General features: G+C 40.3%; 2 protein-coding genes across 3 annotated transcripts in view; both read right to left on the bottom strand.

Annotated features, from left to right (window-relative positions):
* Positions 1-839, bottom strand: part of LOC310899261 (teneurin-3) — a 242570-nt gene extending 241731 nt beyond the window's left edge. Inside the window, exon 1 of the mRNA XM_083835481.1 lies at positions 686-839. The gene's annotated coding sequence lies outside the window, so the exon portion shown is untranslated. The remainder of the gene's footprint in view (positions 1-685) is intronic.
* LOC310899262 (teneurin-3-like) overlaps positions 1-22677 on the bottom strand; it is a 1088357-nt gene that overhangs the window by 13401 nt on the left and 1052279 nt on the right. Inside the window, exons 19-20 of one of the 2 annotated variants that reach the window (XR_014584113.1) lie at positions 11954-11994; positions 10400-10492 (exon numbers count right to left, since the gene is read on the bottom strand). The exons of the other annotated variant lie outside the window; for it this stretch is intronic. The gene's annotated coding sequence lies outside the window, so the exon portion shown is untranslated. Of the gene's footprint in view, positions 1-10399; positions 10493-11953; positions 11995-22677 lie in introns of those variants that run through there. 2 annotated transcript variants of the gene reach the window in all.

Consider the following 22677-nt stretch of genomic DNA (forward strand, 5'->3'; position numbering starts at 1 on the left):
CAGTGGAAGGCAGGCGGGCATGCGGCCGCTCGCAGCAGCACCGCGCTCCCCCAGCACAGCGCAGCACAGCGCAGCGCAGCTCAGCTCGCCTTTCTCTCCTTCAGGTGCCTACACGAACGTCAAAGATCGCGCTAAACTCCAAACGAAGCGCTGCACGGCTCCGTTTGAATTCAGCCAGGCTGATTTTTTTTTTTTTTTCGTCGCGGTTTTGTTTGCAGAATTTGCCCGGTGGTAAAGTTACGTTTTTCTTTAGAGACTTTTGAACCAGCGACCCGCCCCCCCGCCAGAGCAGGTATCGGAGCCTCTGCGAGGCACAGGAATTAGGAACACTTCGTAGTTTGGGTTGTTGGTTTTTTTTTTTTTTTTTTTTTTTTTTTTCCATTATATAAGAGTTAGCTCCAACAGGGAGACGCGACACTTCGGGTACAAATTACGGAAATAAAATATACAGAAAATAAAATTAATAATAATAATAATAAAAAAACACACTAATAAAAACTTCTCGCCTCCTCCATCCCCGATCTCTAAAGCCGACCCCACCGCACCCGCGGCGAGCACCGGGGGGAGAGGCGGCTCCGCTCCCGGCTCCGCACCGCTCCGCTCCCGGCGGGGCTGCCCGCGGAGCCGGGGAGGAGCCGGAGGAGCCCGAGCCGCCCCGCGCAGCCCCCCGCAGCCCCGCGCCCACCTCCGCCTCGGCTCCCTCCGCGCCGCTCCGCGCCGCCGCCCGGCCCCGTCTGTGTCGCCGCGCCCGGCGGAGCCCCGCTCGCCCGCGGCCCCGCGCCGCCGGCCGCCGCGATAGGCTGAGCCCGGCCGCCGCGACTCCCCGCCGGGGAGCGGGGGCTGGGCCTGGCGCCGCGTAACCCTTTCGCGGCCGGGGACGGCGACGCCGAAGGGGCTGGGGAGGGCTCCGGGGGAGGCACGGAGAAGGGGGGGCCCCGGCCCGAGCCCTACCCCCGGCCCCCGGCGCCGCCCGCGGAGCAGAAACTTACCGAGGCGCAAACTTCCCCGCGGAGCCGCTCGCCGCAGCGAGGCGGGCGGGAAGGAGACGGGGCCGGCGCGCACCGGGGGGCGTCCGATTCCCGCTACCTCCTGAGGGGGACGGGGAGACCCCCCTCGGCCCGGGGCCGGACCGGGAGCCCCGCCCGGGTGGCGGCACAGCGGCCATGGGGCCTGCCCCCCACCCCGCTCCACCTGCCCTTCAGCCCGAGTGCACCCACACACACACCTCTGTCGCCCACTTTCTGAGTTTTTCCTCACACGCCACTTGACAAATTCAATAAATTGAATAAAATTAAAGCTTGCTCCTTGTGAAAGCCTCGGGGTTGCGGCCTGCTCGGACCGGGCGCAGAACCACATGCGGTGGTGCCCTGTGTGTGGCGGTGGCCGTAGAAAGCTGTCAAGTATTCGGTACACACCACGGCGCTCCCTGTACTCACCCCTGATTTCCGAGGTGCTGCGGAGAGCCAGAGTGACTGAGTGGCTAGGAAATCTGCGGCTGCAAAGGCACGCGTTCGAAACAGAATATCCTACTTTCAGCTGGTAACCGAACTGAAGTTAGTGCCCCTATCGTCAGTGAAAGAATCGGGAAAAAAGAAGATTATTTATTACCCCCCCCCGCGCAACACCCTTGAAAACATTTGCGGGAACGATATCCCCAACGTTACTCTCAACATCACCACACAAAGAATCTTTTTCTGGGTTGCCTTAGAAAGTACACTGGTACTCAGCAGTTCCCACCAAACCTCTCGGATCAAGCTTTTTTCACCTCGGACCCCTGCTAATGCTGACTAGCCTTCACTCTCCTCACCCTAGCACAAGATTTGTCCCTGACACGGTCCAAGTGATCCCAGCAGCTACTCAGAAGCCACATTTTGCCAAAAATCGGTCGAGATATTGTTAATGACTACAAAATACCCCCAGGGAAAATAATACCTCTCCAGATTTATGTTTCAGCAGTGTTATGTAGAACGCTGCAATGAAAGCACATGTTTTTAGATGTATTATTCATAAGAAATTTCATAATATTCAAAAAAAGCTTATACAATTAGGACTTCCACGTGCTCACTTGCAACTTCCAAGAGAAACATAGACTACACAGACTGAAATAGTATTATTCTGTGAAAAGGGGGAAAATAATAAGCTAAGTAGCCAAGTCCTGATGATGGCAGTCTTGGCTGACAATGGGGAAAAATCCTGAAAAAATGCACAACAGCACTAACACTATGTTGAACTGAAGCTCTTCAGTCAGAGACGCAACAGACTACATGCCCTTTGACTTAGCACAAAGGAGAAACTGTAATACAGTCACCGTTGACTTACACTTTGCTCAGACTTCAGGGGCTTGTGCTGCAAATTGGAAGCTTTTTGCAGTTCACGTTCTGGACAGACTCTCACATCTGTGAGAGCTGCAACACTGGCCAAGGAGAGAGGTACGAGATGAAATCACGAACGAACAGAGCCAGTTAAGGAAGCAAGTCTCTAGCAAGGCCACAGCAACACTCACGCTCTCTGTGGCTCTTCCAAGAGGTCCAGCTGTAATAAATGAGGTATTAGATCACGAAAATACTATTTTCCAAACCGCTTGAATGGAATACCTACAGATAAGCATTTTCTGCCTTTGGAGAAATCTACTAAAGAGGTAATTAATTCAGGCATATAGCCCTACAGATCTTGAAAGAAAGAGGAATGAGAACTCAATGCTTGGCATCGGCTCATGCAGAAGTCTAAAGCCCATCTGAGAATCACATCCCTCAGCAGATGCCTGTACTTGTATCCCGATCCAAAAGACTGTCGGGGACTTGTGCAGGAAGCAGGACATGGGGTCTTCCAACAGTCAGATGCCATGCAGGCTTGAGGTACTTATAGCAATCCTTTTAAAATTAAAGCTGCCTTGTGACGACCAACCTATACATTCTATACCATTTTCCTACAAATATGTACAACCGTACATTCAATAGAATTGCAGCCTATCAAAAAACGTAGGATTCTGCCTCTGTTAATTAAGCCAGTGCCAACCTCCTTCACGTCCCTGATCTCCCCATCCAGGAAGAGACTCAGATGTCTCTGCAGCAGATCCCCTTCTCTCCATTTTCAGCCTGCTGCAATGGAGGATGCTCCTTGTGCTGTGATTCCACCGTTCCACTAATGGCAGCACAAATCATTTATGGTATCTATTAACTGCAATACTAAAGGCATCTGGAACATAGGTTTCTGCTTAGGAAAACATTTATATGGAGGAGGCAACTGTGTGGGTGAAGCAAACTCCAGCACGGATATCGCACTTTATGCCAACGTTGCTCACGCCCAAACAGTAGAAAGATCAAACACAACCTTGTGGTAGGTGGGGAGGAACAGCGTACATGTTTCATTCAGAGGAAAAAGAGAGAAACCTTTTTTTTTTTTTTGGAAGTAGTTTGGTCAGAAGGATTACTCCAGTAAATTATGGAGAGCATTAACCACTGAATTTGAACCCATTTTTAGTCTTTCTTTATTAATAACTCATTATAGTCCTTTTTCTTAATGTGGAATAAATTAGAGCCATGTTAATCTGTGCAGCTATCTACAGGTACATTTATCACCACCGCAGCCTCTTTGACTCTCCTGACTGGAAGCTGCATTTCACGGGCAACAGAGACTCATCCCCTGCTGAACTCAAGTCACAGTGGCCTTTTCAGGTCACTGGCAGGGTCACTTGAAAACTTACCTTTTTTTACAGGACTGAAAGGTACTGCACAGCTGGCCCTGACATATGTGAAAGAATTTCTCTTTCTCTCTCTCACTCTCTCTGTCATATTGCCACAATTTAGATCAGTGAAAACAACTGAGCTGGGGCCTTGCTGGTATAAAAGAAAGAGGAACTGCTAACAGGATGTTCTTTGTGGGAACTCAAAGCTTTTGGAACTGATTCCTCTTCCCTGATCCAGAAGAGCTCAAATTTTATGGCCTTCATAGCATGTTGCATAGTTCATATTTTTCCAGAGTGCATGAAAACTGGGGAGAATTGCGAATGTGGTTAGTTTCTGGAGGCAAGGCTTTGTTTTAGCTCTAAAATTGGCCGGGTTGGATTCGGCTGTGGAGGGAGAGTTAAAACAGCCTGGTCACCATGATTATTTTTATATTTGCATTTTAATCTATCTTGGGTTTTGGAAATGCACAAGTAGTAACAGACAAGCAACCTCCCCCTCTGTTAAAGACGAGTACTATCACAGAGAGCCAAAATGTCAGCAATTCCATCACTCCCAGCTGGCACCTGGGAAGGACTGGAGAGGTGCCACAGCAGCCACTCTGGGTAGCAGGCACTGGACTTGAGAATCCCAGACACGAGCAGCTGGGCTCCTTGCCCCGCACCTAACGATTCAGTCCTAACTAGGATCTTGTCTGAGCACTGGCACGCCAAAGCAGAAAGCACTGTTACGCCCAGTTTAACGTGGCAAATGGAGGCACAGAGCTGACTTGTCAATACTGCTAAAGCAGTATCCTGAGAGAGGGAAAACCTGATGCCAGTCTTCCTGTCCTAATTGCTGAACCTTTCTTCTGCTCATCATCAAGATAAAAATTTCAGCTATTTATCAACATTAATGATGACCAGTGACTTTTATTAAAAGGGAACAAGCACCTTTTTAGCCAAATACTAATTCGCCTGTTTGAACAGTAGTAGCCTAAGTGCCCTGTGAAGACATCCTATCATGAATAGTTAATAAGCTTTGCAGCTACTTGTACTGAGACGCTGCACGTACTTTACAGAAACACTATTCTCTGCGTGTGCGCTACAAACAAGTATGGATGGCGGACCTACCTAGAAGCTGAAACTGCACAGTATTAGTACATCACTTTTGAGCCTGTTTTTCTTACAGCCCTACAAAAAGGAGGGCATTAAGCTATGGAATTTAAACACTGCCTAAGAGAAAGATTTTTTTGTCAGATAAGGTATCATATATAACAGCGACATAGATTCTCACGTCTGTTGTACAAAACAGACTTAATCGAGTCAAATATCTGTAATTTAGTTTATATATAGTTTATAGTATATATATATAATGGTATATATAGTGTATATATATATACTATATATAGTATATATAATATATATATTTACATATATAACGTCCTACAGTTCTTAAGCACTTCAACAGTCCCCTAAATGGACTAGATTTTTTTTCATGCAAGTAAGATAAGCCATTAAGATGAGCCATTTTTCATGCAATAATGATCATGGTTTAAATGAGAACAGACTAAGATGATGATGAGGTCACAGATTCAGTGTTCGTACCTGAAAATAATAAACTTTTTTTTTTTTTTTACCCTCTTAACACGGAAAAAGCCTAACCATTTTTTATAACCTCTCCCAAAAATGTATTAAGGATTTTGCAGTTTCAGATTTGCATTGCACTGAAAATACAAGTGGAAATTGCGAGTAAGTGGATGAAACTCAGATACAGCTGGAGTTACAGCAAAAATACAGTACTTTCACAAAATGGTCGAATCAATCGAGACACTTTTTTGAATGTAAGTGGGCAACCTGTGACTTTTTTCCTAAGAAGTAACATAAAACCACTCTGTGTATGTTAGCACTGTGATTTTGGAGAGCTGTATATGAATATAGTAAAGTAAATAATATTCCTCTGCTCTTTGAAAAATTTCCCAGTGAGCTCAATGCAATATCTGGCAAGGTAAAAAATGCAAAATATTTTTTGTTTAACACTACTTAGAATTTCGCTATCTATCGGTACAATGCCCTGCTTAGAAGTCACTCTAAAATAATTCCCGTCATAAATAAAACTATGGGAAAATACAAATTTGCAATTATTATTCAAATCGAGTATCTTGAACTCAAAAAACTAAGTTATTGAAGACAAAGATACTGAATACTTTTCACATATATAGTTACAGTCACACATACAGTTTCAGTTACTTTCTCACCACCGTGTTTCTGGGTTCGAATGCTTAAAGTACCAGCCAGTCAGTAGACTACAGAGAAAAAGGGCACATATACTTTGAATGATTAATACAGTTTTTGGAAAACACACCGCATACATGCTTTCCTTATCTTAGAGTACAGCTAAATGATGATGAGGGGGAGATGTTCACAAAAATTCTGGGGGATTAGATGATATGTACCAATGAACCCTTCGAAAGAAATAGCTACCCTGGGGGTGGGGTGGGGGTGGGGTGGGGGGGGGGGTGGGAAAGAAAGAATAAAGAGCCAAGTGGCTAATCTCACTTGTTTCAGAAAAACTGCTATGCAGAAGTAAGATGAAGCAATAAAAAGTAATGCTTTCAGGTCATTTTACCTAACCTTAAAAGACAACAGTATTTTAGGAAAAAAGTTTAAACCCGTCACTGAAGTAAGAAAAATCCAAATATAATCCACGCCTTAAACCTCTCTTCGAACTGGACTCACTGTGAATTTGGCTTCTCTTTTTATCTTGTGAGATGCACTTCAGTGCACTCCACAACCCTAAAGAGAAAACTATTACACACACAGTTGCAACACCTTCTCTCCTTAATTTTTCATTCTTCTTTCCTATTTTTTTTTTCAGAGACCTCTATCAGCAGCTGCTACTCACTGGCTTTCATCTGGAAAAGAAGGCAAAGAAACAGTTGCTTGCACAGCTAATGCTCCGAACTGGAGCCCGAGTGTCTAATCTTCATAATAAGCAGCTTCCAACTGACAAAGTTCTGATTTATGTTTAATACTTGAGTCCACAGCTCTAAATCCCTCTGGATTACGGGATTATCATTATTTTTAATTAAAAATTTACACTTTTGATAGAAAGAAGGGGAATATATTCCTTGCAAATGAAAGAGACAAAAGGAGTAACTCCAAAGAAGATCAATTTGGCATGTAAACATATGACATACAGGACATCTCATAACAAACACGGTAGGTGCAGGCCGTTTGAAACAATCTATTTAGAGTAAAATAGTTCTGTATAGAGGTCTGACAAAGAGAATTGGATTTTGTGAAAAAAATACCATATTGTAAATCTCTGAGAATTGGTAAAGACCACCAACAGAGCAATCCTATCAGTGTAAGAGAACAAAGAAAAAAACATTTTATTCTTGCTAATGATGAGGCTGGCGTCTCATACCTCCAGAAAGTTTAACTTTAAAGTATTCCAATCATCTCATTAAAAAAAAGTTCAAGGTACTTCTCCAAAATGAATCTTTACAAAGGTGTTTCTAAAAGAGGCGCACACACACACACACACACAAGATCAATGTCCTTGTGACTCCCACAGAAAATATTTCACATATTTCTTGGAACAAGCATTATACTGATCATAACAGAAACTATGTGGTTGGGATTGTGTGTTCAGCTGCTGCTGTCCTTCATCTTGTATTCTGCCTTTTTAGTAAAGTGTAGATAACGGAAAAATCACCGTATCATTTTGGTTAGAAATTTCCTTTTTTTCCTAAGTAAAAAGAAGCTGTTTCTTTTCTCCTAATTACAGCTTATTCTCCCTCCTCTTACACTGTAACTAAGAAAAAACAAAACAAAACTAAACAAAACCCAAAACAACCAACCGAATGACCAGAGCAAATTTTCTTTTTACACAGTTTCTTCTCTGGCAAGATCAGAAAAAAGTTTCATCCTTTGAGTATGTCTGTCAAACAGATTTCTAACATACAGTTTGAGAGCATTCATCTAAGAGTACTATATCTGCACTTGTGTATGCTTGTATGACATTTATTGCCTTGGAAAGGTGGCGTAAAAAATATTTCACACTATTCTGATGTCTGGTCTGAGCCACATCCCTGCAAGTAGTATATATATATATATGAAATGGTTATAAAAACTATATATTTAAAATAAATGTTTTCCAAAACATTAGGTTGGATGCTAATTGCAAAAAAAGAAAAAAAAGTCATTGCAGGCTGCTAATGTGATACCTTATTCTCTTTTCCAGAAAAAAAATAAATAAATAAAGAGAAGGTGTTTATAAACCATAAGAATAGGTTTTCTATACATTTTATATACACTCAGAACTGCCCACATTAACAAACTTCCCTCCTGTGGTGTGTTTCCAGGCAGATGATGAATGCCTGGTGATAGGTGGGCTGTTAGGCACAAAACTGAGTGCTGTAGTGCATCTAGAATTGCATTTATGGCACACCTTGAGTTGATTTGTTAGATATTAATTCTCCTAGACAGCAAGTGATCATTTTCCACATTCACCCAACAGTCTTACCATTTGCCAACATGCCCAACTGCTAGTAAAATAATATTAGCAGATGTGACAAATTCATAAATAGGGTGTAGACACTCTGAAGAACTTAAGGTTACCATTTACTTAAAAGGGGAGGAAGGAGAAGAACATATTTCTTCCTTCCTTTTATCCATAATTCAGGAGCTTTTGATGCACTTGCCACGTTTCAGTGAGCCTGTTCACCTTGTGCTCACACGCAGAGCCAGGCCTCTGTACTGCAGGTCTTACACCCACCACTTGGGCTCAACTTATTTCAAGCAAGGCTAACTATCACACATCTCCAGAATACAATATATTACACAGACTTTATCACATGTAATAGTCCCTGAAGTCCTTCTTCCCACTGCCATGTCCCAGCACTCCATTTATTTGCTCAGCACTCCAGTGCACGGATGTCAGACTGCCACAGACCTACCTGTGTAAAACAGCTCCAGAAATCACTGAGTTCAGTTCTGTTGTTCATTTGCTGTTTTCACAGCAGCCAACTTCATCACTGTCATTTCCTAATTCCATCATCTAAATGATTTCACTAACAACACATTTCAGTAAAGCCCTTCTCACAAGCACTGCCAGCTTTGCAAGCTCTGGTATTATCTGCCAACAGAAGGAACTCAAAGGCTGGCTGGATTCTCTCATACAAGAGTCCTTAAAATGTGAGCAAGTGCTTGGACATTGCGCATAAATGCTATTTCTCAAGGAAAATAAAGACACTAAATACAGCATGTATACACCGAGGACACAGAGAAAAGCTGGTGGCATGACAGAAGATTTTAGAGTGATGATGAATCAGCACAAGTCATGGGCAAGTTAATTTTCCTCCTCTTCTTCCCACCTACTATGTGCTTACACTTTAAGAGCAAAGCATGTAAAATGAAAACCTAAATGAAAACCTAGGTGGAAGAGTGCAGCCACCTTTAGTACTTAAAATGCTGTGTGACTGGAACAATTCTGAGGCCTCAGAAATCTGTGATGTTCAGAGTCAAGCCTCCTGGAGAAGGATTCAAAGCAAAGTGCAGCTTTTATTGCTAATGTCCTGAAGTTAATCAAATTTATGGAAGCTGTCCTCAAAATAGGTTAAAAGGGACATTGGAATATTATCCCCAATATTGGTAAAGATACAGCATTACCAGTGTGTCAAGGAGTTTATTCTGCTTTCTGCAGCAGTTTTGTGAAATGTGCCCCTGCACGCACACAGCTTCCTGCAGCTTCCCCCTGCCATCCATTACACTGCAGCAAGCATCATCTAAGCCCGCCCCTGGAAGTTCCCATACATCGAGATTACTCTTCCCTCTTTCCCATTTGCTGGCGATGCTTGTGCTGCTTTAGAGTTGCAATACTCAGCTCAAAGCATTTACGCGGTACTGTGTTGAAGTGGGCTCAAAACAGTAGAACGGTATGGAAAGCAGCTTGTTAAAATCGCATGGAAAATGTATCCAACAAAATATGAATTTTATTACAAGAAAGATCTCAATTCCACATTTAACGTGTTCAATCCACATCTGGTGAACAACAGATGTGAACAGATTCACATCTGTGTGTCCATCACCCAGTATCCCAAATGCTGTTTCCTACAGTGAGGATGACCTACACATGCAACCCGGCCATCTAGCCAGGCAAAGGCGGTGACTGTCGAAAGGTGAGCTTCAGGAACTGCAACTCTGCAAAGGACCTAGTGCACAGAGAGCTCATCTGGTTGTGGTTCTCGGGTCTCCCCTGAAGGGAAAGGATTCTGACGCTGTCCCTGGCACAGGGGAACTAGATAGAGGGTGCTCAGGCATATAACTGTACGAGTTCAATACCATACCTCAACTATTATAATCTAAATCTTGGCAGAAGAATTCATGAGCTGAAGTCAATCAGTATTCTTTGCTTTTTTGATTACAGTCATGCTCGCAGCCACTGTGAGGGTCACATTGCTATTTAAAACTCTCCTGCACCAGAGTAAACAGACCAGACACTGACTGATATCCTGCACTTTGCTGAGGCAGAAACAGTTTCAAAGAGGAGGAAAAAAACACACACCACCATGGGCAAAGGCAAAACTGCTTGAGAGAGAATTTTGCTCCAGGTTTTCTAAATCTTACCATCTATATTTGATTCTTGCAAACCCTCCAATTAATAGGGATACTTCCACTGTCAAAACAGTGAGATTTTTACCTTGAGTATTCAGAGAGAGATGAGGTTGGATGTTCTTCGCTGCAAATTTTTGCATGCTGATTAAACAGGCTGAAAACATGTCCCACTGCAAGGGAACAAGGTAGTACTAGTGGAAACAGAGTACTCTAAAAGGATACAAAAACATACAAGAGAAAATGTAGCATACCAGCCTCCTGAAAATCTGAGGCACTTAGTGATGAATGTGTAACTCCCCCTAATGGAGGCAGATTTGAATTTATCTTAAAAGAAAACATCGGCAACTTAAAATCCTAATGCTCAAAATAATAATAGCGTCGTATTACTTTCTCCTTTTTAAGGAATCTTTTAAGGTATGCATCAGTGATTTACAGTAAACATTGAACCATTGTCAGTACAAAATCATTCTTTTTTAAGTGACTTTTATTACATACAGAAAAATCCTAAATATATTTGCATTTCAGCATAGTTATACAGTATGCACTTGGTAACCATTAAAACTCCCTCAAATTATCCTCTGTCAATCACTTCAACTTCTGTTTTAGCTAAACGTTTTCCTGTTTCTTAAAAAGTCAGCAATTTGGTATAAAAATGACAGTGACAGGCTGCAGTGGTTTTGGTTGTGTGGTATAAAGAAATGCTTCTTATGTGCACAGCTGCTTGTAATGAATGCAGCATGTCTGAGGTCTGGTCTTGGACGGCTTCCTACATTTCAGACTCCAGTTTCCTTGGCAAGTTTTCTGGGACCATATTATCTATATGTCCCAGTAGTTTAGCCAAAACTTTTCAATATGAGAATTTGGCACTGTGCATCAATGGAATGGGTTTCTGAAGTCTCTCCTCCCATAGTTACAGCTTCTTAGGAATTTTTGCCCTAACTCTATTCCAACAATAAATAATGAAATACAAAAAAAAAAGTCAATTTTTCTACTACATAACCCCCTTGTAAGATAGGACAATTCTATTTTTATATAATAAAATAACTAGCCATGAAAGATGCCAGATTGGCATCAGAGACTAAAATTACATTTGTCCCCAGTTCAGCTGCAATAGCAGCAGCAGCAATACAGTGGTTTTCAGAGCTCTCGGATTTGAGCTGCTCTAACTTCTGGGGTAAGTGAATTGCTCTGGACTTTGTTCCGCTAAGACTTCTGATAAGCCTGGACGTTGCTATAATTGGTTCGGTGATGCTGTAACTAAGTGTTATAAGGAGGACTGTGATTAAACACTGGATTTTGCACAGGTCACTGCTCAAGTACTCCCCACCCATTTTCAAGCCAGGGAGGCATTTAACCTCTCTCCTCATTGTGGTGAAAGCCTCTTCATCTCACTCCACTACCAAAGCTTGTCTTTATCCAAATACACTGATACACAGATATTCTCCTAATACAGAGAAAATATAAAAAAGACAAGCAATTTAGAATGAAGTTATGGATATAATCCCAAATGACTTCTAGGTTTTGATTATTTATTGGAAATTAAGTTCAGGAAATTTGGTGCTAAAGAGTTCTTTTCCTTCAGGTTTTTGATTTAAATGTGACCTTATATGTTTTCTCTTTTTCTTTACAGGAAGTAGTTTCTAGCAAAATATTCTCTTAAATAAGACTTACCCCGCTGTCAAATTCTACTCTGTAGTGCCAGCACAATCAGTCTAAAAAAAAATAAATCACCAAAACCACAGATGAATCTGTATTTAAAATAATTATATTGTAAGGCAAAAATAGACAAGTTCTTGTATACAAGAAAACACAAAAATAAGCTCATAAGCAAGAAGGACATGGATAAAATAGGTCTACCAGTACCACTTCAGCTACAATCATACAGAAATATTTCTAATATCATGTAAATATGTGGAAGGTTAAAAACTAATTAAAAGCAAAGATATGTGTTACAAAACAGGAAATAAAGGAGACCATCTCAAGGAGATCTAGAACTATACACCAAGTAGCATAAGCTAGAAGTCACGAAGCAGTGCCTGACAGAGTAACAGAAGAGAAATATGAGCAACAACTAAGAAAGTATGTAAGAAAGTTTAAACTTTCCCAAATATTTTGCTGCCTGGGAATTTCACTTACTTTATTTTTAAACGGAGCTAAACCTAAACACGAATACCTGCATACAAAGACAGGAAATTTTGGCAATGCTTAATCTTAGCCTGCCTTATTTCATGTAATTACAAAAAGTCTTTATCGATAATCTTGTGACAGAATCCTTTTTTTTTGTTTTCCCTCCCACATATCTCAGCAGACTCTGCACTAATGTATTTAACCAAGAATCAGTCTAACCATGGTTATGAGCGTTGAAACAAGGATTTTCACATCTGTCTGATCTGGACAGTGAAACTGCCGGGCAGGCCATGATAGAGATTTCCCTTCCAAGTTCCTTCTCTCCCTTAACGGCAAGTATTACTGAGATTTGTTTTATATGTTTGACAGAAAGTAAATTACTTAGATATAAGAGATCCTCCAAAGATTTGTGATCCTTGTGCAAGAGGTTAATGTGAGTCAGGGAACATCAGGGTTTAGGATATATAAGTAATACAAATGCCGTCAGTCATTGTCTTAAGATGATAGCACAATTTTATTTGTTGGACTTCCTTGAAAAAAATTTTTTATTATTACTTCTGGGATTGCAGTTCAACTCCAGTACACAACCTTACTGATGATGTGTAGTGCCTGAAAATATGTTTTAGTATGTAGCTGATTGTTTAAAACCACCACTCACAATTCAGTACTACTTGATGCAGCAGCAGTCTCGAATTGTGGGAGACATAAGAGAACAAATGAATAGTTTTCCCTTTTTCTTTGTTTGAAGAAAGAAACCTCTTTCCCCCCTGCAGCTCCAAATCCTAGCATCCACACTGTATAAAGTATGAAAGAAAAGGCATGAACATACATAATTAAAACGTTTAAACTCCGCAAAGCACTGCACCAAAATGTGTGTGTCTTCAGATAACATAAAACCAATCTCATAGCCTATTTACAACATACACAAAGTCACAGGCTTAAACAACGGCTATATGATAACATGCACCGCACAGCACTAAACTGATGGGCTCCACAAAATCATATACGTTGCCTCCTTAAAATACTTCCATGGTGATGGGTGTAGAAACACATAAGGGATTTGGTCCCTCCAGCTCAACAGAGACAGTGAACTGGAGGGAGCCCAGTGGAGAGCCACCAGGGGAGAACTTGACACAGGAAGAAAGTTGAAAGGAAAGGGGCCTGTGCAGCTTGGGGAAGAGAAGGCTCAGGGGACACTAATCACCGTGCCTACAAAGTGGTGATACAGAAGATGGAGGGACTCTCTTCACAGGGGTGTATGTCGACAGGAGAGGCAGCAAGCCCAAGCTGCTGCCAAGAAAATTTTGTCTAGATATTAAGAAACACTTCACTATGAGAACAATTAAAAAATAGACTAAGTTGTCCAAAGAAGATGTGGAATCTCCCTTGATAGAAATTATTTCAACCCTGGCTTGATATAGCCATGGATAAATGAAGGCTAAGTCCCACTTTTCTACAGAAGGTTGGATCTGGTGAGCTGCAAGGATCCCTTTAAGCCCTGGCCTCACGTAATTCTTTATTCCTAGTTTCTTGTAGTCTAGGAAACACCTCCGAGCTGAAACACCGTTTCTCGTCCTCAAATTACCATTTGTTCCTAGATTATCTTGCCAAACAAAATACCACCCCATAATAGGAGAGGAAAAAAAAAAAAAAGAGGAAAGAGTTCAGTCATATTGCTATGAATATTCTTAGTTCTTTACCTACATACTTTCTTTTAAACACATTCTTGTGGTGGTCAAGTGATCCCAGAAATGGAAACTGATCTGCAAGGTTATTTAAGATAGGGCTTGTTAACAATCCTATTGTATTCGTGCTTAGAGTTGCAAAATCAAAGCAAATCTAGTTGTGAACCAGCAATCTAAATGCAGATACACTTACAGAACATCCTAGATTCACCTAGACCTCTTTCCTTATGCTTTGCTAAGTTTCCAGTGAAAACTGGTAATTTCAGTGAAGCATATGGACTGCAGTAATCTGAATGTTCATTTTATATATATAAAACGTTGTACAGTAACAGTGCACTTCTTGATGGGTAAACCCAGATTTCCAGTGAATAACATGGGAAACAAGGTGAAAAACGGTGCATATAGAGCTACATATCTAGAGAACTAATGACATAGAGCATGATTAGCTGATATAAACAGCTCAGTGAAATGCAGCATAACTATCTCTCTCAGCTGTACCAGTTTCCTAGCACATATAGGTATGCAGAATATGGAAAGACTGTTTACTTCACAGTACTGTGAAAGCTCATAGACAAATGCGTCTAACTGCAAACATTCCTACTGTCTTTAAGTCACATTCAGCTACAAATATACACTTAAACATACATATATATCTAACTATATCTTTATTCTCTTACTTGAAGAGTACCTGTACATAACCAAGCTTGAAAGGAACTCTATTTGCTTTGAAAGAATGCTGGAATTCCTTTTCTCACGGAATTACATAATCTTTTCTCTACTGCTATGGGAAATCTACTTGAAGCAATTCATTAACAGGAGAAAAGCCCTCCCACATGAAAACATGTAAATGATAGGGCTGTATAAACTCACAGGAAGGGCAGAAAGGCTTCTGTAGGTATAGTGGGTCCAACCTCAAGCAGAGCTAAGTGCATTGAGGATGCTGGGAAAATAGCAAGGTGATACAGTCATGTTGGGCATCCTAGAGCAATTGCCTGCTGAGCTCAGAGGGTGAGCTTTGCTTTTTCTGTTTTCCATCCTAAGTGCTTCATTATGAGGTAAGGAGGTTCCAAGCTCACCCCAAGCCTTCATGTGGTGCCCAGACCAACTCACAGGGCCTTACCAGTGCAGAGCCCCTGGTACCAATGATAAAACAGCTGTACAAGTAACAACTATGCATCCCTTTGATACTTTCACAGAAAACAAGATGTATTGAGCAATAATAACATTTAACTTTGAAATAATAATAGGAAAGGCTGTATTTTTAGTACTGTCTTAATTCATTGATTTGTTACTTTTAATAGACCAGAGTAAAAAATGCCATCATTTTTTATATTACTAACTTTGAAATTATGGATTTTGTATTTATTAACTTGGAATTTCAGTCTTAAGATAGATGGGGGCATTCTCAAGAATACAGAGCTAGAACATTCTGTTCTTCAACTGTAAAACCCGTGGCGGTGTCAAAGCTTCAGGAAAAGGTAAGGATGCTTTCAGATGAAACATAGATAATTCCTGTAGCTTGAAAAAAATAGCAGAAAAGAAATAGTTTTTAACATTATTTCTTCAGTAACACTCTGGATAGTAAGTGGCTATTATCTTTTGGAGAGTAAGTGGCTATTGTGAGAACATGACTCGGAGCACATCCCAGTAAACTTCACAGATCCACCAGTACAATTGTTGAAAAGAGCTTAGCAAAGGACAGGCTTACTTTTCACTGCATACACAATTTGTTCTCAGTTACAAAGTAACATTACCATTTTAACACAGTATTGTCCATTAATTTCTAAACCTGGGCTTGCAATTCAATGTACCCCAGCACAATTACCAACAGTTCTCCCTCCTTACTCAAATTTGTGATGAGCTATGAAGAAAAGAAAGCGACTTTTATCAATCTCATCACAAAATGCAGGGCTGCTTTCAAGTGAGGCTGCACTGACTCACCACTCCTCAATATGGGATGACTAACATACAGGATGAAGTTACCTCATCTCTAAAATGGGTGTTCCAATAGCTGCCTAAGCACAAGGAGGTGCTGGTCCTGAAAGCTGTAAACTACACACTTAAGTATTAAAAGCCAACCTAGAAAGCCTTAATAGGAAGTTGAAATCATACCTTCCTTTCTGAATAACAGTCCTTTCTGAATAACCAGAAAGCTGTCCATACTTCTGGCAGCCTGATCTTGAAGGCATCTGGACCCTGTGCTCCAAGCAATATACCAGATCTGTCTGGATAAGCAGCAGAACAATATTCTCTGGGTATTAACTAGGCTGAAGTCAGTCACTCTATGGCTTCAAAATCATAACTGCTCCCAGAATAAACAAGCTAAAAGAATGAGCTGCTTTTCCTCCAATCTGTCCTGACACCATCAGATCTACTCGACGCAGATCGAGTCCCGCGCATTTTATTGAACAACGCTTGTTAAGTCCCATGCGTTGCTCACACGTATGGGAGAGACTGGGTTGTTTGACAGAAAGCCCACTCAGCTGGGAGCCCGCATGGACATCAGCAATGCTAAGAAAGCTTGTGGAAACAAGGGTGTCATTCTGAAGTATCTGAAAGACGGCTAAGCAGACACAAAAGAGAATCGCTAAAGGGAACAGGCGAGAGACACTCGGAGCAGGAACAACTTACGTCAGACATAGCTGCCACGCTGCCTCCTGCTTAATGGCACTTACCTGCCTGATCCGAGAACCAGATCAAAACTGTAAGATCTGCCTGTTCTAACTTGAGACCTGGTTTCTGAAGCCTGAGAAAATACAGGTGGAACAAATAAGCGAGCAGACAGTGAATTCCTGCTACAGCTTGTGCCTTCTTATGAAAGGACGGTCAGCTATGCATGTGCAGCAGCACAATGAGCTGTGCCTACTATGGGAGGGAGTGCCCCTGTACTGGGGGCACTACTGGGCTTTGAAATACATTTACTTTTAGTTTTAAACTAGATATTTTAAGTGGTTAATTATTTACATAAAGTCCTACTTGCAGTTCAAAATTTTGCTTTTGCATTTCTTCCTTTCTCTGTCTCACAAACAATTATTAATCGAAATACAAATTGTGATGAGGAAGTATAACTGAGCACAAATTAGATGATGTAAAACCAAAGCAGACACTTCCACATTCCTCAGTAAGCTCTGAGCAGTTTCGTATTACAGCCGTGCCAGTCTAACAGCTAGCGGCTGCCAAAGGGGGAGGCCCCACTTCCCACCCCTTCAAGCCATGGATTCCTGCCTGCCTGCCTCCTCTCCCCTCCCTTCTTCTGTTAGCTCAGGCTGTGCAGCTGCAGGGTGAGTTCACTCAGCCGGCTGATAATGGGAGGGGATTTTTTTCAGGGCTAGGGTATAGTTCCATTAAAGCTGACACTAAAATATTTGGTGCTGCTGCAGGTATGGCCATCTTCTCCAAAGCCCTGCCTTCTGTGTTGTGTCAACCATGTTGTTCATCTGAGTCTGCAGGAAGCAAGTTCAAACTACTAAACTTTCAGGAACCTATCCAAAGAAACAGGGAGAGAAAGAGTGGGGAATTAGCCTCTGCTGGCTCAACACCCCCAACTAGCTCATCAAGGAATTGGATGAAAGCCTGCACCAATAATACAAAAGAGTAACAGCCACCACGTGCAAGGCACGATTAAGGAAGTACCAGAGCAGCATACACTAGCATCAACCATCACCCCTGGATCATCCAGTGACATGCTCTGTGTCTCTGTAACTCCTGTCTGCAAAAGAAATGGTCAATGCATCCAGCTGGAGGCAAGTGGGATGGGACCATCCCCTTCTGATGCAGCTAAATATTGGATTGGCTTAACTATATCAGATTTACTCTCATCCTTAAAAATAAACCGTATTTTCTATTAGAATAATTGAAACTTAGGGAATAATAGTTGTATCGATAGATCAAGATATTTTTTCTTTAGTCTTCTGAAGCAGAGATTTGGTATGTTTTTCTTTTAGTGGGAGAAAGGTATGAAAAAGAAATATTAAACATCCATTTGTTGGAAAAAGCCAGTAGCATTGTTTTTTTTTTTTTCCCTAACGAGCTCATGTTTTTTTATACAATCATTTTATAACCATTTGATAATTACTGAAATCATGATTTATTAACCCCTGCATCTGGCACAAGAGTTAAATCCCATAAATAGCTCAAAAATCAGTGAATTAAAAGAAATATTAAATTGAACTAAAACAATCCTGAGACAGCCAGATCATGAAAAACTGTTCAAGTCTGAGACCATTTTAAGGTTAGAGCTCTATTACAGGTAACAGAAAAAAGATCATAAAGAAGAAAAGATTAATACAGCGAGTACCTAGCCCTTTTTGCTCATTTCATTATTACTGTAAGGCCACCATTTTGCAGATGGTCAGAAATACCACAATCCTCCCATTGCAAAAGGTTTTATATCAATTATTCTAACTATGCCTTTAATAGAACAGCCTACAGACAGCAGCTGGAAATTAATAGACATGATAAAAGAAGTTTCCTAGCGTCTTTCTTCAGAAAGGTTTTTTAAATAAAGACTGTAATTCTAACATGACAAACCTGCTACAGTCTGTAGTCTTGCATGCTACAAATGGAAGTATCACTGCAAGCACACTATTGGCTTCAGTGGTTACTTAGTCTTGATGCTAAGAAATGCCACTGAATGTTAAATGTTAATGGGAAAATTCACATAAATGATTCCTGTATCATTCATTCAGTTATTTCGCCTGAAAAAGGCAGCCCTGTAGAGTTGAAATTATACTCGATCAATATTTATAAAGCATAGGGAAATGATCATGACTTATTTTCATTTCTTTAAAAATTTTCAAGTGTTAGACAACTTAGTTAGTCAACAAGTTAGTAAACACTGACAACTAGAAGAGCTCTTCATCCAGTTTTTGAAATATTTTTGATGGAAGTTGTATTGGGTTTACGTGGCAAGGGTTTGGTAGCAGGGGGCCTCAGGGGTGGCCTCTGTGTTTACTATAAAAGTAACTACACAGTTTACTACGCAGTTTACTATAAAATGGTGTTAGTGTTTGCAGTCTACATTCATCTGCTTTATGGGTACTTGTTTCACTAAATATTTTTTTACTCTATTTCAGGTATCAGGCCTTAGTGCTTGAAAATACTCTGTATTACTAGCTACAATTTAGTATTTCAATGGAAAAGGAAAATATTTTATCATATTCTTTAACTGTTCTGTTTACCGTTTCTTCATCCATCCAAGCACAGAAGGTAAATATTGAATACTTCAGCATTTTCTGCTTAATTGTGGGAAACTCTTCAAGTTTTATCTAAATTTGGTTACCATTATTAGGAATTATTTTATTCCTCATCATCTTAATGACCACAGTAAGAAGCCCAACATCCATTAAAGGAAAGAAAAAGAGAAGACCACAAAACATACTGGCCAGGTTATTTCTCCCTAATTTGAACTCCTGCCCATCAGTTTTCCGAACTTCTTATCTGAGATATATTCCTTATCATCACCTTACGCTCCCTTCCATTGGTTTTTTTCAATATGCATTCTTTCAAATGGATGTATTTATCAGGGCTTTTTGTTTCCTCTTTGGGGCAGTTTTCAGCACAAACCTGAAAGTTTGTGAAATGGGTTTTTAATTTACTGAGAGAATTTACATTACAGTTTCTCACACAGAATTTCCTGCTTTTAATTTTCCACTATTCAACAAAGCCATAAATTAATCTGTTCGCTTACCTAAGCCAGCATTGTGATTTTTTCCCTTTTAGTCATCAACATGATGTTTAACAAAGAATTTATTGAACCAATATTTGTTATCTATGATGTTTTTGAATGTCAGTCTTTTTAGTACTGACTGCATAAGACATACAGAACATAGTCATTCCATTGAAGTCCCCCCAATAACACAATTTTTTGCTACTTAGATATTATAGGTAGGTTCTTAATGAGTCACTGTGTCACCTGGTGTGACTTTATGTCATAGATGTTCAGTGGAGTTCAACACTGAGAGGGTTTTTAGAACCAACCCCCAGATGATTTTACTAGTGCTACCATGCTCTGCTAGGTAGTAACAAATGGGAAAAGAATGCACCATGGCCATGCAATGCACTCTTTAAATAGAAGTACATTACTTGATATTTGTATTGTGTAACCTTAAATAAAGCCAAAAAACAAACACAAAAGCAAACACACAAATCTGGTTCAGTGTTGCAGAAACTTAAACCAATGTAAGAAACAAATTTACATTATCTTGCACCTTGCTACACATATTTGTACTCTTCTCTGTTACTTGACATATTTTATACTCATATTTTATTTACCTGTAAGACAGAAACTCAAAAATATAGATGTTGCTGTAATAATGTTGTTACTAAAATACTATTTCTACTCAGCATCTTCACTTTGCTCAATACTTCATTAACATTTCCTTCTGCCTGTGTTTGATGCTATGTGTTCTTTATTTAGACATTTCTATGCGTAAATTTTGAAAATGTTCGTCATTTGTCTTTTAGGTATAATGCAGATGAATTTTGTGATTTCTGTTGAAAATACATTATCTTCTGTATCTTTTACTGAAAAAGTAACGGGCTTAAAATAACTTCAGTAATATTTTTCCTACATTTTCAGGCATAGCTTAAGATCATTATGACTACCAGCATATATAGGTTCAGTTTTTTCCTTTGGAGATCTTGTTAATTGCCTTATACTTTTAACAGTCCACGTCCAAGTAAGACATGGATTTCATTATATAGCCTTTCTGCAATTCTGTGAGATCCTATTGATTTGTATTTACCTATTAGTGAAAGTTAGAGAATTGTAACAGAAAAAAAAAATACTCCAAACCACAAAACAAACAAAATGCAAAAATGTGTTGCCATGCAAAGAATTGGCAAGTGAATAGAGATGAGCATTTCTCCCCCAAAATTACTAGCCAAGTCTTTTCACATCAATAATTTACTGCTGTTGTGAAAAAAATAAAAATAAAAATGTAAAGACATTGTCTCTTCCATTTCTCACTTCCTGCTTACAAAAAAAGCCCACCTCTACACGTTAGCACATTTCAGACACTTAGAGCCTTAGCATTCCTCGCTGGCATTGAACAGATCACTGCCAAACTGATGAGACAACCATGCAGTCAAATGTGCCATCATGCTTGAAAAATCTCTGTGGTCAGCAAACTTTGTTGTACAAACAGGCTGACCTCTACTATTTTTATTTTATTTTATTTTACTTTTAAAGAAAGGTTAATTTGGAGATCTGTTAACTCACACAAAAATAGATTTAATGAGGTCTTTCATGTTTCTGGATGAGACATTGAGCTATGGGTTGTCAGCAGTAGGTGCTGAACAGGAGAGTGATTTGTTAACTTGAACAATGCCAAACAGGCTTAAATTGAATGAAATGAAATGAAAGGAATGAGTTGAAAGGCTACAGATCGTTTCACACTACTTTTTCACAATGCATTGTTTACTAGTAATGATTTTAATGAATGGAAAAATATTATGTACTTGCTACATAGGTGATAATATCGAAATGTATCAAGATAAAAAGAATAAGGGTGTTTATATGCTATTAAATTGCTACATGGAAAACATCCTATGTCTTGGTAAAATCAGTGGGACTGTAACAATAATTATCATATAAGCAATATGCAAGTAACTACGATAATGAGAAGATAACTCTCTGCAACTTGCATCTCAATTCTTGAATTTCTTGGTTGCTCTTTTTTTTCAGAGAAACCAGAGCAGGTTTTAAGACAAACAAATTTCACAAAAAAAAAACCCAACCAAACAACTTTCTAGTATTTGCTCCCGATTCCATAAAATGGAGACATGGCTGCCTTCCATTTATTACAAAACCATTTTTCAAATTACACATCTACAGATGGATGTCTACATACGGATGCTGAAATACCTGACCTGGCAAGTATGCGAGTACCTCTGAGCTGAAAAACATCAAAGCGTGTTAGCACTGCGCTGTACCTCTTGACAAGGTCTATTAGGCTGGGTGAAGCTCCTGGCTAATGCAGACAGACTTTTGTGCCCAAAGTGGCAAGCTTGCACAGTGCTGCTTTTTAACATGCTGATCGATCAGCTGGGGTCACTACAAAGTGGGACAGTTCTGCTCTTCGCTGCTCAGCGTAAATAAGCTCCGTCATACCGCTGGCTTCTCTGAAACACTCCTAACTTTATTGTATTTATCCATTACAAGTATTATAGTGAAGAGGAGAGAAATCAGAGTTAAGGAAATGTTTGTTCTTAGGCAAACGCCTAATAAAATAGCCTGCACTGAAATACATTATGTTGGGCAAAGTGGAACAAAATAAGCCAGAAACATGCAGAATAACCTCACCCTCACTGCACAGATCACAGAAAAAGCTGTTGCTGCCCTCTTTTTTTGTGTGTCTTCCTTGCTTTCCTTTGTCCTTTCATATTAAGTCTGGCTTACGCAGTTCCATTTCAGCAAGTCCCCTTTAACCTTCTGATTAGTAACCTGCTTGCTGAGTCCATGACATATTAGCAGAGCAAACCCATGACCAAAGACACAGACATAATGGACTTAGTGGGGAGGAAGCTACATAAATGCTTCCACATTGACTTGCTGCCTGAAAAATATGATGAGCTCTTGTA

The sequence above is a fragment of the Anser anser genome (genome assembly GCF_964211835.1).
Source record: "Anser anser genome assembly, chromosome: 4".
NCBI lineage: Eukaryota > Metazoa > Chordata > Aves > Anseriformes > Anatidae > Anser > Anser anser.